Here is a 13,755-nt window from a genome sequence, read left to right on the forward strand (position 1 = left end):
CTCAGGGCGTCTTCTCTGAAGCCGAGGATTAGGCCTGGCGCTTCCCCAGCGGCAGCCAACCTGGATGTGATTTCGAATAGGACTCCCCCCCCCTCCTCTCCGCTCCTCCACTCCACCCAGCCCCCCACCCCTCAGGAGAAACAGCTAACACAAGCAGCTCTTCTCAGGGCCCAGGTGACAACAGGAGGGGGGGGGGGGGGGGGGGGAGAGATAAAGCCTTGGAGAACTTGAGAGACGGAGGAATACAGATTTCTTGCTGAGGAATGTTTTTGTGTGTGCGCGTGTGTGTAAGGACGCGTAGCGTAGACATAAAGGTTGGGATGCTTCATGAAAAAAACAAGACAATCCTGGTCGTGTTTGGTCATTCATTGGTGTGAGTGCTGGAGGTAGCGCACACTTAAATTATTGAGAGGCAGTGTGGATAGGGGGGGGGAGGGGTGAATAGTGAGAGAGTGAGGGAGAGACAGAACGCTAGCGTGAAGGAACATGAGAGTGTGAGAGGCTCATCCATATTGTTGACTTCAACCAACCCCCCCCCCCCCCACGACACACACACACACACACGCGCGCTGCGCACACCTCCTGTACGCCTACAAGCGTGACAGAAAACAAAGCATTATGGGTTGGAGGTGGCCATCCATGACAGGGTATACTATGCCCCGCGGCGGAGGAGAGATGGAGAGATAGATAGAGGGATAGAGAGCGATAGAGAGAGAAGGACATGGCAGAGGATGCCCATCATTCAGTTTGGGGGCGTGGAGGAGCCAGGAAACAAGCAGGAGAGGAAGAAAAGGAGGGGGAGGAGTAAGGAGGTGTAACTATATCAGACCTACAAGACAGAGAGATAGAGAGAGAGAGACAGAGAGAGAGAGACAGAGAGAGAGACAGAGAGAGACAGAGAGAGAGACAGATAGATAGAGAGAGAGAGCGAGAGAGAGACAGAGAGAGAGACAGAGAGAGAGACAGAGAGAGAGAGAGAGAGAGAGAGAGAGAGAGAGAGAGAGAGAGAGAGAGAGAGAGAGAGAGAGAGAGAGAGAGAAAGAGACTAAAGAATAATTTAGTTTGTAGTATTGAGCAGCACAACATACTATCTTATAGAACCTGAAATGTAACTAACATGTCGACACAACACTGACTTAACAGTGTGCCGTGTTAGTGGCAAGGTCCAAGCAATATTCAGTTTGGCTTCTGTTCGATTGTTTGGTGTAGACACCACCAACCACCACCAGAGGGGAGTAACAATGCACACCAGAACCGTTGCTTCAGAGCCTGCGAGAGCAATTTCATTTTAATCGACTTAAAAGCGTCTCTATCATTAAGCAAAAAATATATATAAACACCCTCATCCTTTGTATTCCTCCAGGCCCCGCAGAGGAGCAGACTCTGACTTTTCAGGTTGCTTTTAATGTTGATTATTTGAGATGCTTGTTTTGTCTGTTGTTGGCTCCGCCATTGACTCGGTGTGCCGAAACGCCTGCACTACTCATTCAAAGAGAGAGGGAGGCATGCAACGTAAACCCCCCTTTACCCCTCACTCAACTCTCCCAACCATCCGCCCCTTTGCCCTCCCTTCTCCAGCGGAGGAAGGCACAGTAGGAGACTAAACAGTCAGGGTAAAACAATCGCAACGCAACACTGAAGCCCAGGTTTGTGTTCCCCTCTGTGACTCTTAGGGTTAAGGCGGGCATGCAGGCAGGCATTGTGGGAATGGATGGAGGGACGGAGTGAGGGATGGAGGGAGGGGGGTTGAAAGACTGAGGGAGGGAGGGTTGAGGAGTGCGTTAACAGAGCGATGGAGGTGCATTACGCCCCCGCACACAGTGGAAGGCTTTGCAGGCCAGGCAGGGCCCTTCTGCTGAGGTTTAGGTATGATACTTTATCCAAGCACACCTCCCTAGACATGAAGGAGAGAAGGAGAGGAGACAAAGAGCATTGGGTAGGGGAGGAGGGAAGGAGAGGAGGCTCTCTGTATCAAAGTGACAACTACAAAGACACTCAGACTCAAAGACCTGCCTCCTGTGTTTGAGATGTACCTTGTGTGGACAATGTCACCAGACACATGAACCGACCTCGTTCAGAAGGCTGCCCAGCGTCCTTGACTTGTTGCTGAGTATACAGCAGAACATTCAACGTGAGACAAAAGGAGTGCGCTTATTGTATATTGCGGCGTTGAGGAGATGAAATGAAACCGCACGCAACACCCAACACGGCTCCCGTCCTCTCAAACGTCACGGCTGGTATCTCTCCATCCCTCAGCGTCCAAATGTAGATCATTACATACCACATTAAGAGAACGGGATGTATCATTCCAGACAAATCCGTGCCATGTCGCATTCAAGGATACCTACATTTAATGGGGGTGAGGGTGGGTGGGTGGGTGGGGCCGGGTGGAGTGGAGTGGGGATTAGGGCAGGCAAAGACATGGGAACTAAGTCAATGTTCTCTCCCGGTGGATTTGTTGCCATGTTGAAGTGTCCCCTGGGGATGTATGGTGCACTAGGCACCATCCTATGTGACTGGCCAGCAGCCAACTCATTATGGAGAGGATGTGGAACAAGACACGATTAGTGCAAAACAAGACAGATGACCACATGCAAACTGTGATAGGAAACCAGTTTCTTTCTTTTTAATGAGCAGACTGTTTGTGATAATGTATATGCTTTGGTCTCGTCCTTTTATCTACCATATCTAGAGTGAAGTCTATTGTCATTTTAATCTGATGGTGATTTTAGTTGGTTCGGGGAGCAATTAACAGCATCTCCATGCATGAAGAGACAATACTAATAAGTCTCTATTACCCCTCTCCCATCCTTCAGCACACTGATGGACAGATAATAGTTATCTCACAAAACTTATTTTTATCCAGCTTCTTTTCCTCCATGAAACCAATTATGCTAATAATACATGTTTTGATTGCCAAAACGCACTAATGCATTTTGTGTGGCGAAGACCAGGCATACGTTGTCATGCGAGGATCAAAATACGGGTGAGGCGATGAGCATTAGCATCCTTCATGACCAGTTAGAGGTATTCCGTTCTGAGTAGTGCTCCACTGTGTTGGGGATTGAGGCCAAAGCTGCCTCTTTGCTGCAGGATATGAGGTAATTAACTTATCTGAGGCAGAAGTGTTCCAAAGACTCTTCTCTGCATGGAAAATTGGCTGTGACTTTGTCCTCTCTGATAGGCTATTTAGAATAATACCGCCTGTACATGGGGGGGGGGGGGGGGGGGGGGGGGGTGGAAGCGTGATGTTGTGACTAAAATAGCACAGCCCTGTTATCAAGACAAGACAAAATGGTTTGCCGATGAATACCGTGGAAGAACAAGCGGACATGCTTTCATTTTTCTACACAGTTACTTTGTTAAATTGCAGTAAGACAACACCCTTCAGTTCCCATAGTCCTTCACACATTTTCCCTTCAAGCTATAACAACACAGAGAGCGTCAGGGCGACGTCGCTTGTCTTGTTACGCTGGGTGCACCTCTACATCAAATTTGCGGTGGTGTTCTGCGCAGCTACTGAAGGGGGGGAGGTTGTAAACAGAGCGGACCCAGTCCACAGAGGGGGGGGGGAACAGAGGATGATGAATGAATTGGCACAGCCGACTCTATGTTTCCCTTGTTCTCTCCAGCCACTCATGACGCGTGGAACTTGCCGTTCCCACTGACTTTGCTCCCGTGTTTTTATGTGACCTGTTTCTGGGCAGCGGGAAACATTCCCAACGGAAGGTCTGGCCTTGGCGACCATGAACCCCCTCAAGTTTCCTTGTGTGGCGTTTAAATTAACACATAAACGTCCACACTCAAGAGTCAAGCCAGGGAGGAAAAATATGGTCCGAAGTCATTTTCAAAGGGCAAAGAACAGCCGTGCAATCAACCATACATCACACTTAACAAAGGAAAGATGACACTGAGGTAGATGAAAACTATTCACGTATACCGGGACCATTAAGAAAACCGCGCAGGTAAAGAAAACGAGGAGGGTGAGCGCCAAGGGCGTCCAGCTGGCTTTGGAAAGACGATTTGTTGTCCCAACCCTCTCGGTTGAGCAGTGTTCCCTTGATGGAACCACGGGAGGCAAGTGCCCTGCGGCTAAAGGAAGGTCTGGCACAAGATGGAGGAGCCTCATTTCCTTAATTGTAATTAAACACCATTGTTTTCCCTTCCCTTTAGTTAATGGAGGACAGAGCCCTTCTTCCCCTGCACAGCACACAGTTGCTGTTAGGGAAAGTTGAATTCTTCTACTTCATCTCCTTGACGACTGCAAGAGACAGACTCGTTAGAAAGGGATTTTCACCGAATCGGAAACCTGTCCCCAAAGTTTTCTGTTAGTTTTGGCATGGGGTTTTCCTCGCTGTTGTCGTTTTTGTGTTCATCATATTTCAGAATACGAACCTGATTGGCCTTGATTACAGACAATATGACCGTGTCACAGGAAAAGGAGGGGCAGCTGACAGACTGTTCAGTCGTCTGGGGTGACTGACAGGCTCTGGCAGCAAGGAGCCACTGTGTGGGTGGCAGACGAACACACATGCTGCTCTGCAATCTGAACAGGATTTCCATCTGACCACACACATTAACCTTGGATTACTCTGCCTCTTCCTGGACATGTTTGCATTCCCCAAACATCTTGTCGGGTCCCCAATTCCTGTGACTCGGGTCTCGCCTCTCACTGGTTGATGGAATCTGTGTCTAGTGTGAGAACAATCGTGTTCTAATCGTTTGACATCAAGGACCGTTTATTCTGTTTCTTTTCATGATGCCTCCATATTGGGACTCTGTGAGGAAGTGCAGTCAGGTCATGTCAGTGCTAGTCACAACGTTCCTGCCAGATCACTTTAGAAACGGACATTAGAAACGGCCCATTTAGAAACGGCCCATTATGGGCCTTCATTCATCACCTTAACTTTAATACCTTTTTTTAAATTCTCTGTTTCAGTTTCCAACAATCAAGGGGATAGCCCAATTCATTCAATCCTTTGATTGGACACTGAATATTCCAGCTCTTTTTGAACTTTGCTTTATGGATCGAAAACAAAAAGTTTGGTTCAATATCCACTTGTGAATCCCCTCTACTGTGTAAGAAAGCCAGTCTCAGGCCACCCGATGTGTGAAGACAGGCTTAGGTTTCACTCTAAAGTGTTGGGGAATTGAAAGCCGCAGAGCCAAAAGCTAGGCAAACAGACGTCACAACTGAGGAAGTCGGACTGGGATTTTCCGTCAGGCTTGAAATTTGTTGAGGTATTCCCCATCGCGGTCCTCTCTCGAAACTCCTTTTAAAGCGTCATGTAGTTTGAGTTCTGCAGCCCCCCCTCTGTAACCCCCCCCCCCCCCACGCCCCCCCACATCACAGAGGGCTTGTAAAGGATGTCAAATCCCAATCAAAGTTAACAGATAACACAGAAACGTACACCGTGTGTGCTCACCTGTCTCACATGAAACCAAGTCGGCAAAAGTTTTCAAATGTTCCTTTTTAAGAGGAAAATGTTTTCAATTTTTTTACCCACTTGAAAAAGTACCGGACGCACTGTAAACTGATTGGATCAAGTACCCTCAGGAAAAAGTGTAAAGCTATATTTTAGATATGATCTGATGCCGTACAGTCCTGTACTTTGGGAGCTGTCCTTATGATGGATGTCCTTAAACTCAGATCAGAAAGTGTTCAGACAATGTATAGAGAGATGGAATACTTCAACTGAAGCTAGCAGCTGTGTTAATTATTTTTGGAGCTGAAAATCACCAATAAACATGTGTAACAGAATTACATCTTTTTTGTGTAAAGGAATAGGAGACACTTCATTAAGGCTTTAATATTTACTTAAGATTAAAACAAAGTGAAAATGTAATTACTCATGCACACATCCAAAAATAATTGAGAACCATGCATATCAAATGAAAACACATGTCAGTAATTACCTTGATAAAGTGAATAATTCATTACGATTATTACTAATGCAGTTTCTCGCCTTAAGAAAGACATCAGACCTGGATGACAACATTACTTGCGGGTTATAAAACAGTTCACTGTAAATTCCCAATACAGAGAGTGATTAAAATGTATGACAACTGCCCACTTGGTTTTTGACCACGTCACTTTGTGAGAAGGAGCGTGGCAAGGATTATGTCACACAGCGGGGGTTCAGAAGATCCTCCGGACATGCCTGTGGCATCGTCCTCTGACCCCAACAGTTCCCTTTCCTCTCCCTCGTCTCGCTGGTGACAAAGCTGTGAATCCCCCTGCCTTCAGCCGACAGAAGAGGAGCCGACGAGAAGGTCAAGTGAGAAAAAAGACCCCGGAGAGACTCGAAATTCTCATTATCGTCTCGATGTCTGAGATCATGACGCCGGCCTCATGCCATCCCTATGTCCGAGGAACTGAATAAACACATCCCATATCCTTCACAACAACGCAGTTGAAACCAAAGGAAACAAACTGATTTGATGCCTGATACGTGGGAGAGGATAACAAAAGATAGGAAGGAAAGTCTGTGTATCTCCCCCGGGGGGAGGGGGGGGGGGGGGGGGGGTACTGACCTTCAGCTGAGAGGCTAAATCTGGTTATTAGTGCGGAAGTAAACGTCTTTGATTCAGATTCTGCTGATGCACCGTGAGGGACAGGAACCTTCCCTTGGAATGCTCCATTTATGCCTGAGAGATGGAGGGAATTGGGGGGTGGGGGGGTCCAAGACTATCCAAACCATACCCTGTGAGGATATCACATGGAGCTTATCTCTGTTTGATTTATATTTAAATGAAGACATTGTGCAGCCGACCACCAGCTTACCACCCATTGGCAGCAATGCCAGCTCCCCAGTGCAGTGAAATGCACACATCACCATCACGTCAGTGCTTTTAGAACAGAGTTTTAATGATCTCTGGGCCAGAAACAGCAGGGGGAGTGAAGTTGAGGGCTAAAGCAAAGGAATTAAGTAAATGTTTAATCAGTGGAAGGAATAGAGGCCTGGGAGGCGAGACTTATCCATCTCTGTTGTAACAAAACTGTGAATACTGGTTTGGACTTGTCAGAAAAGCGGGTCATGGCTATGCTGATTAACATGATGGAGAAATTAAAATGTCTTTTGGCTAAATAGGCTTGTGGTGATAGATAGGCTTATCAGGGACTGCGTTTCATGAACATGGTTGTTTTAACTGTACATCACACACATAGAAGCCAAGGACACACACTCACAAAGAGGAGGATTACTGTACATGCCAAGATGGAAATGGACAAGCTTGACCCAAAAAAGACCTTATTTGTATAGTACATGTTGCTCTTTAATTAATGAAGCCCTTTGAGACATCAATGACGATTTTGAGGATGACAACCGCTTACTGAAGATGACAACATCACCAACATGTGTGTTTCACTGCAGGATGGAACGAATGCGTGTTAAGGAAAACACAGTCTGACTAAAACGCTTCCTTAATGGCCGATGTTTTTACCCGCTGAGTTCCGCAGGCATTACCCTGCACCTGCCACACCAGGGCGGAGCTGGGATTATGGCCTTTTCACCATAAGCACAGCTAATGGTTTTGCAACTGCTTTTTAAAAGCTGCAATTTTTGGCCTTTTGCCCCCCCACCCCTTCTTCCTTTCTCCAACCCCCACCCCTCTTTCCATTCGCCCTCCTGCGTTGAGGAATAGCACTCTACGCGGCGAGCACAATGACATTTGTTCGGCTTGACGGGTAAATAGAGGGAAAGGCGAGTGCGGGGATGCTGATTTTAAAAGCCACCAGTCGGCTCTGGCTGAAATGACAAAAAGGAATGGTGTGCAACCGGTTGGTGGGGTGGGAGGTTTCGCCGCCCCCTCCTGTCCCCCCGGAAGTGCTTTCACCGGAGGCCATTAGTTGCCAGGACCTGCGTGGTCACCAAGTGTCAAGCTGCGTTTCCCCACCGTACTGCTCGGCCTCTCTGGTTAACTGCCAATGCTCAGTAAAAGCCTTATGAGGAACTCGATGGTTATCAACCTACTTAAACCACCTGCTCTGCTCTGCTCTGCCCTGGCTGGCCACTCTCTCAATCAGCGTTACATCAGGGAGAACAGCGTACGGCAGATTTTTAACGAAGTGGACTTGAATCAACGTGTATTTTGTACCTCCACACAAGGAAAACAAATGTTTGAAACATGCTCCAAATCCTCCAGTTACTGAAAACCATTACCTGAATCCTACTTACAAATGGTATACTATGCAACTTTCAAGTATATTAACTACAGGACAAAGACACCAGCAGTTACTGTGGTTTGACCTGCCATGAACGCTAACATCCACCTAGAGACTTCTCCTGAGGGGATGTGGACTCAAATCTCCTTCAAATCTTCGTGTTATTTATAGATGCCACATCTCAGGAAATAATTGAAAAAGAGAGCACATATGTCATTATTCCAGAGGAGAGGAGATAATATCTGGGAGATGTCAACTCAAAGACTACCTGTCTCAGGGAAAAAGACAGCTCAAATTAACCGGGTCATCATAGCCATGATTAGACTGTCTCTTTTCCTCTCTGACGCCCCAATCCCTTTTCGTAGGTAAGGAAAGACACTTAACTTACAGCCAATCAGAAGTGATTATTATAGAGTTGAGAATTCAGCTCCTTTTCTTTTTTTTTCCAATCTTCTTTTAATGTTTTAGATTTTGCAACCCGGGTCCTTAGTAAAGACCTTACACTGTGTGAACATGTGAGTTTGTGAAGAACTTGTGTGTGTTTATGTTTCTGACTATGCAGGTGCATCAAATCTCAACTGTCAAGGCATAGAATAAAGGAGGAGAAAGATCAGAGTGAGAGAGGGAGGAGGGAGAGAGAAACAGAAGGAGTAGGTTATACTATGTGATATAAATGCAGGCGGGTTGGGGAGAGGTGAGATGTGCATGAAATCACTCTCAGCCAGGCTCCACTCTGTCACAGAACTCCTTACCCAGCATGCCACGGGTCTTCCCCCCAATAAATAACACATGATTGAAATTGCAGTAAACTGACATGCCTCAACCCCTCAACACCTACCCCGAGGAAAAGGAGGAAGAAAAAGAGAGAGATAGGAGAAAAAAAAGAAAGAAAAAAAAGCTTTGATCACAGCCGAAATACCTTTTGCTTTCTTTTATCTTTTGGGCCGAATTGATTTTATGGCATCTATCACCTTCTATAACATTGAACTTTGAAAAGAACCTTGGAAACTGGAGGCCTTGTCTGAAAAGATCCAAACGCTTCACCTTACACAGTCTCTCTTTACCACCCCGCCCCTCCTCCCCCTCCTTCCTGCTCTCTCTCTCTCTTCCTGTCTCCCTCGTTCACCCTCTCTCACCGACTTTTTTATGTCCACAGGGGAATATGCAAATGCCCTCTGTGGAGTTGTGGAATTCTGCTTGACTAAGTCTTTTTTCGCCTTTCCCCGAAATGCCCGGGATAATATCCATGATGCATTTCGCCTGTGATTGGATATAATTTAGATGCGGCATTAAACAAATCTGCGTCATGCCTGTGCTGTACATCGGGCAGAGAGGCCCGTCTCTGTTAGGTTGTGCAGACAGGTGTCCACTCTGTCTCTCTGAATTTCTCGTTCCTTTCTATAATGGATAGAGTGTGTGTATGGGGGGCGGGGGGGGGGGGGGGCGGTCGTAGGTGGCACAATTGTTCCATGAAGGACGAGGCGTCCTCTTTTTTTTTGGGGGGGGGGGGGGGGGCGTCTTCTCACAAAGGCCTCCCTGACGCCACCCTCATCCCTCTACTCCTCTCCTGTCCTCCCTCCTCATGGGGTAGTGGAGGAGCAGTCCACTTAGGGGGGGGGGGGGGGGGGGGGGCGGCGGCATCCCTCCAGAGCCTGCGGACTGAGCCCTTGGTGTTATCCTCCCCCATCCAACATGGTCGCTCCACCGATTTCCAATTACGCCCCATAAAAAAGTTTCCATCTCTTTCCAAATGGCTGCTTCTTTATGAGTGGGTGCCCAGCTAGCCCCTTGGTGACCCACAGACCGCCTGATACAACAACGGGGCTGTAAAAAGCAAGGGGATAGGGAGACAATGCCGGATTACCAGACAGTACTACGGGGTCAGTGATATATTTACATTTAGTCATTTAGCAGACGCTCTTATCCAGAGCGACTTACAGTAAGTACAGGGACATTCCCCCCGAAGCAAGTAGGGTGAAGTGCCTTGCCCAAGGACACAACGTCATTTGACACGGCCGGGAATCGAACTGGCAACCTTCAGATTACTAGCCCGACTCCCTCACCGCTCAGCCATCTGACTCCATATATACATATACCCATATATATGGGACAAACAGAACCACTGTCAGAAGCGAAAGGACTGCCGGTGGTCAAGGAGCGAAGGATGAGAAAAGGAATCAAAGTTAGAGTGGGAATGAGGGGGATTACATCTAACAGGCCTCGGAGCGCCTTTTGAGTGACAGGTCAATCAAAATGGGAGATGCTGAACTTCATTGAACTCAGTCTTGAACTGACAGCAGACAGGCCGACATACAAGACGAGTAATTATTTGGTGATAATCCTAGTGGGAGACTCAATCTTTCAAACCACTAGAGACCATAACATCATCATTTGCAAAAGGTTTGGTATTGTTGAAGATGGAAAAAAAGAAAAGAAGTCTATATAAAACTGAATGGCTTCATTTGCTGTGGACAGCTAAATGGCTGTATGTCCATCCTATCAAACAGCAGTCGCAATTTCAAATTTTATGGCTCTGAGTTCTGAAGGTTTGCTGGTTAACAGCCAATCAGCATTAGTTGTCAAAATGTCTGGGCATTCACTATGATCTTGGCTGTGTTGCACATGAGCAGAGAGTACAAACAAGGCTCTATAACCTAGGATTTATAATTTCTCTCCTGTATGAACATGGGCAATATACAGCAAGCTGTGACAAGTTAGCAGTGGCTAGCCTCTTTAGACATGATTGGGATTCTACTGACACAATGTAATCAAGTTTCTGTCTGTATGAGTCAGTGTTGTGTGTGCGCGGCATTTATGTGTGTTTAGAGGTTGTACACATCTCCACGGGTGGCGTTTGTGTGTTCAATTCATTCGTGTCTTCACAAGTTTTTCCATGCTTCCAAATGCATGTTGTTGCATGTACATGTTCTTTATGTGTATGTGTGCACGCAAGTGTCTGTGTGTGTGTGTGTGTGTGTGTGTGTGCCTACCTGTCCACACTTTCAAATGTGAGTCAATGTCCCGAGTGACCTTGTAGGAAATAAACCTCCCACAGGTCGACCCATCTCCTCCTCTCAGTCATTCCCTGAGAGCACCCAGGCTTGAAATATACCTTGGTGAGCAGCATTACACCATACAGGTAGTCAGTCAAAATAACACCCTGCCTCAAATGTCACCACTTGCCTTGGTAATGACCAGCCTCGAACGAAAATTAATGGATACGCATGCTTTTCTAAACTGGGATGGGTCTTCCAACTGTCAGCGGGTTAGACCTCGTGAACTGCACACACACACACACACACACACACACACACGCACACACACACCCTTGACCGTGCACGTCACCTCGTTCTTCCATCTTATCAGGGAAAGTCATTAAAACGTAGGACCACTGTGTTCATCTGCGCTTTGGGATGCCGGGGGCTCACAGGGGAGAGAGCACCAGTCAAGTCGGAGGGGGTGGAGATGAAAAGATCCTGGTCGGAGCGCTGAACGTGCAGCTGGAAAAGCCTGAGGCCACCAACAAACACACCACCCTACACACCCGCGCACAGCGGGAACACGTGCATGCGCACATACGAACACAAACGCAGTTAGCACCCGCCACAGGTTGGAGCTGTTTGCGCACGCAGGCTAAAGATCCTTAGGCCCTCAGCATATTCTATGTTTTCCCTCCCCTCTGCACCTGTCTGTTCCGCCGCCCCCCCCCCCCCCCAACCCCCACCCCTCGATGATTACGTTCAGTGATTAGATGTACAAACAGGAGGCTGCTCTTAGCGCGGCCCCTCTGTGCACGTGTCTGTTCACGGGTCATTGGGAAAAAGGCAAGCGCGTGCCCCCGCCTCCTCCGCGATGGCTCCCGGACACACGGGCAAATCAAATGGTAATGTAATGGTAATGAAATTCGCTAATTGTGGATTCCGAGCATCCATGCGAAGGAAAGCCCTGATCCCGAGGTCTGCTGCGGTGTTCAGCAGCTCTGTCTTAATGCTACGACCCTATGGGAGGGTACGTGGAAAAGAATGGGAGCCTTTTGGGGATTTTGAAAACTTCAAAACAATGAGCGTGCGGGGCAGGGGGCCCAGCCACCGAGTATGATTGCCCGGGTGCTGTCGCAACATTGAGGTGACATTGCTGACTCTCGTCATTCCTCCTTAATACTCCCTGGGTGGAACTGAGAGACTTAAAGATAGTCTTCCACCCCACTGTCTGAGGGCGATATCAACTTTCACTGAGGAGAAAAAAAAACCTGTCTCTCAAACGTTGTGGCAGGAAGACAGCCACAGAGGCCTGTAAAGCTGAGGAAAGCCAGGAGCTCTTTTTATCTCCCTGCCTGTGAGCGTCTCTGTGGTTTTGGGCAGTGATTAGCAAAGGGATCCCACGTGGGTCAGACTTTGCCGGAGGAGATCAGTGGGAGAGATTTGGAGCGCATTGGCTCCTTTGGAGTGGAGGGCGCAGTGTGTGAGTGACAGAAATGTTGGATGGATGGAGAAGGGAGCGAGAGAAAGAAAGAGACGCTTCTTGTACATTCAATTGCAGTATGTACCATATAATCACGGAGCCATTTTTATGACTTTGACCTACATGTTATATCAACATGAAGTGTCTGTGGTCATGGGAAAAAACGGTGACAATACCAAGGACAACTTGTTCTTGAGTTCTGTAACTTGATTTTTCTCAGAGTAGCCCGGCAGTATGCGACTTCTCCTCTCATTTTCTTTGTTTCTCTCTCCTTACTTCGTCTCACTGTTAAGACTGAGACAGGGCACTGTCAGTTAGAGTTTCAGGTATGCAGTAATTCAATGACCGTAAATCCCTGTATCAGCCAACGAACCTTGCCATCTGAACCCCCTAATTTGTTATATCTTCGTTTTGAAGTCTTTTTATGAACCTTTCACTCATAACTCTTTGAAAACCTGTTACAAAATGTCAGCAAAAAAATAAGAACAAAAACAAATTAAATAATTATGTTTCATTTGTTCCCCTTATTCTATTGGACCAAAGAGGTTTTAGCAAGAACTCCTGAGAGCGACTTCCTGTGTGGCTTAGCCGAAACATGAGGATGACTGTAAGTCAGGGCGTCAGACAGCAAATTGACTCGGCTTAGCAGCTTGCTCCAATTGTTTGGGAAACGGGACCTTTTCAAGTCCCATGCTTGCTGACAGACAGGGTTCATTCACTATCGGAAATTGCAAATCCGGTCCCCACCAAGAATCCAATCTTCTAAATAAAGGCTGCTTAACTCACTTAAAAGGCTTGTTCGAAATGTAATAGAAATATGATTTAAGGAGCAATTTGCTACATTGAAATCGGCATTAATTTTCATTTTCTCATGGCTTTCGTCTTGACTTTATAGTGCTAATTATGCCAATTACTGTGCCATTTACTTTAAAAGGAGCCCTGAGCTCGCTCCTGTTCCCCCAGCCTTCTTCACACCCTCGCCACAGAAAAAGAAAACCCAGCGATTTGCTTCCTAATGAAGGAAGTTGTTCCATTTCATTGAGTCTTCCCCCACCCTCCCCTTAACGTCCTAATGACTCTGATTCTGAGACAATTCATTTCTGGGAGAGACAGAGACAAAAATGGGGGCG

The sequence above is a fragment of the Osmerus mordax genome, chromosome 23 (genome assembly GCF_038355195.1).
Source record: "Osmerus mordax isolate fOsmMor3 chromosome 23, fOsmMor3.pri, whole genome shotgun sequence".
Taxonomy (NCBI): Eukaryota; Metazoa; Chordata; class Actinopteri; order Osmeriformes; family Osmeridae; genus Osmerus; species Osmerus mordax.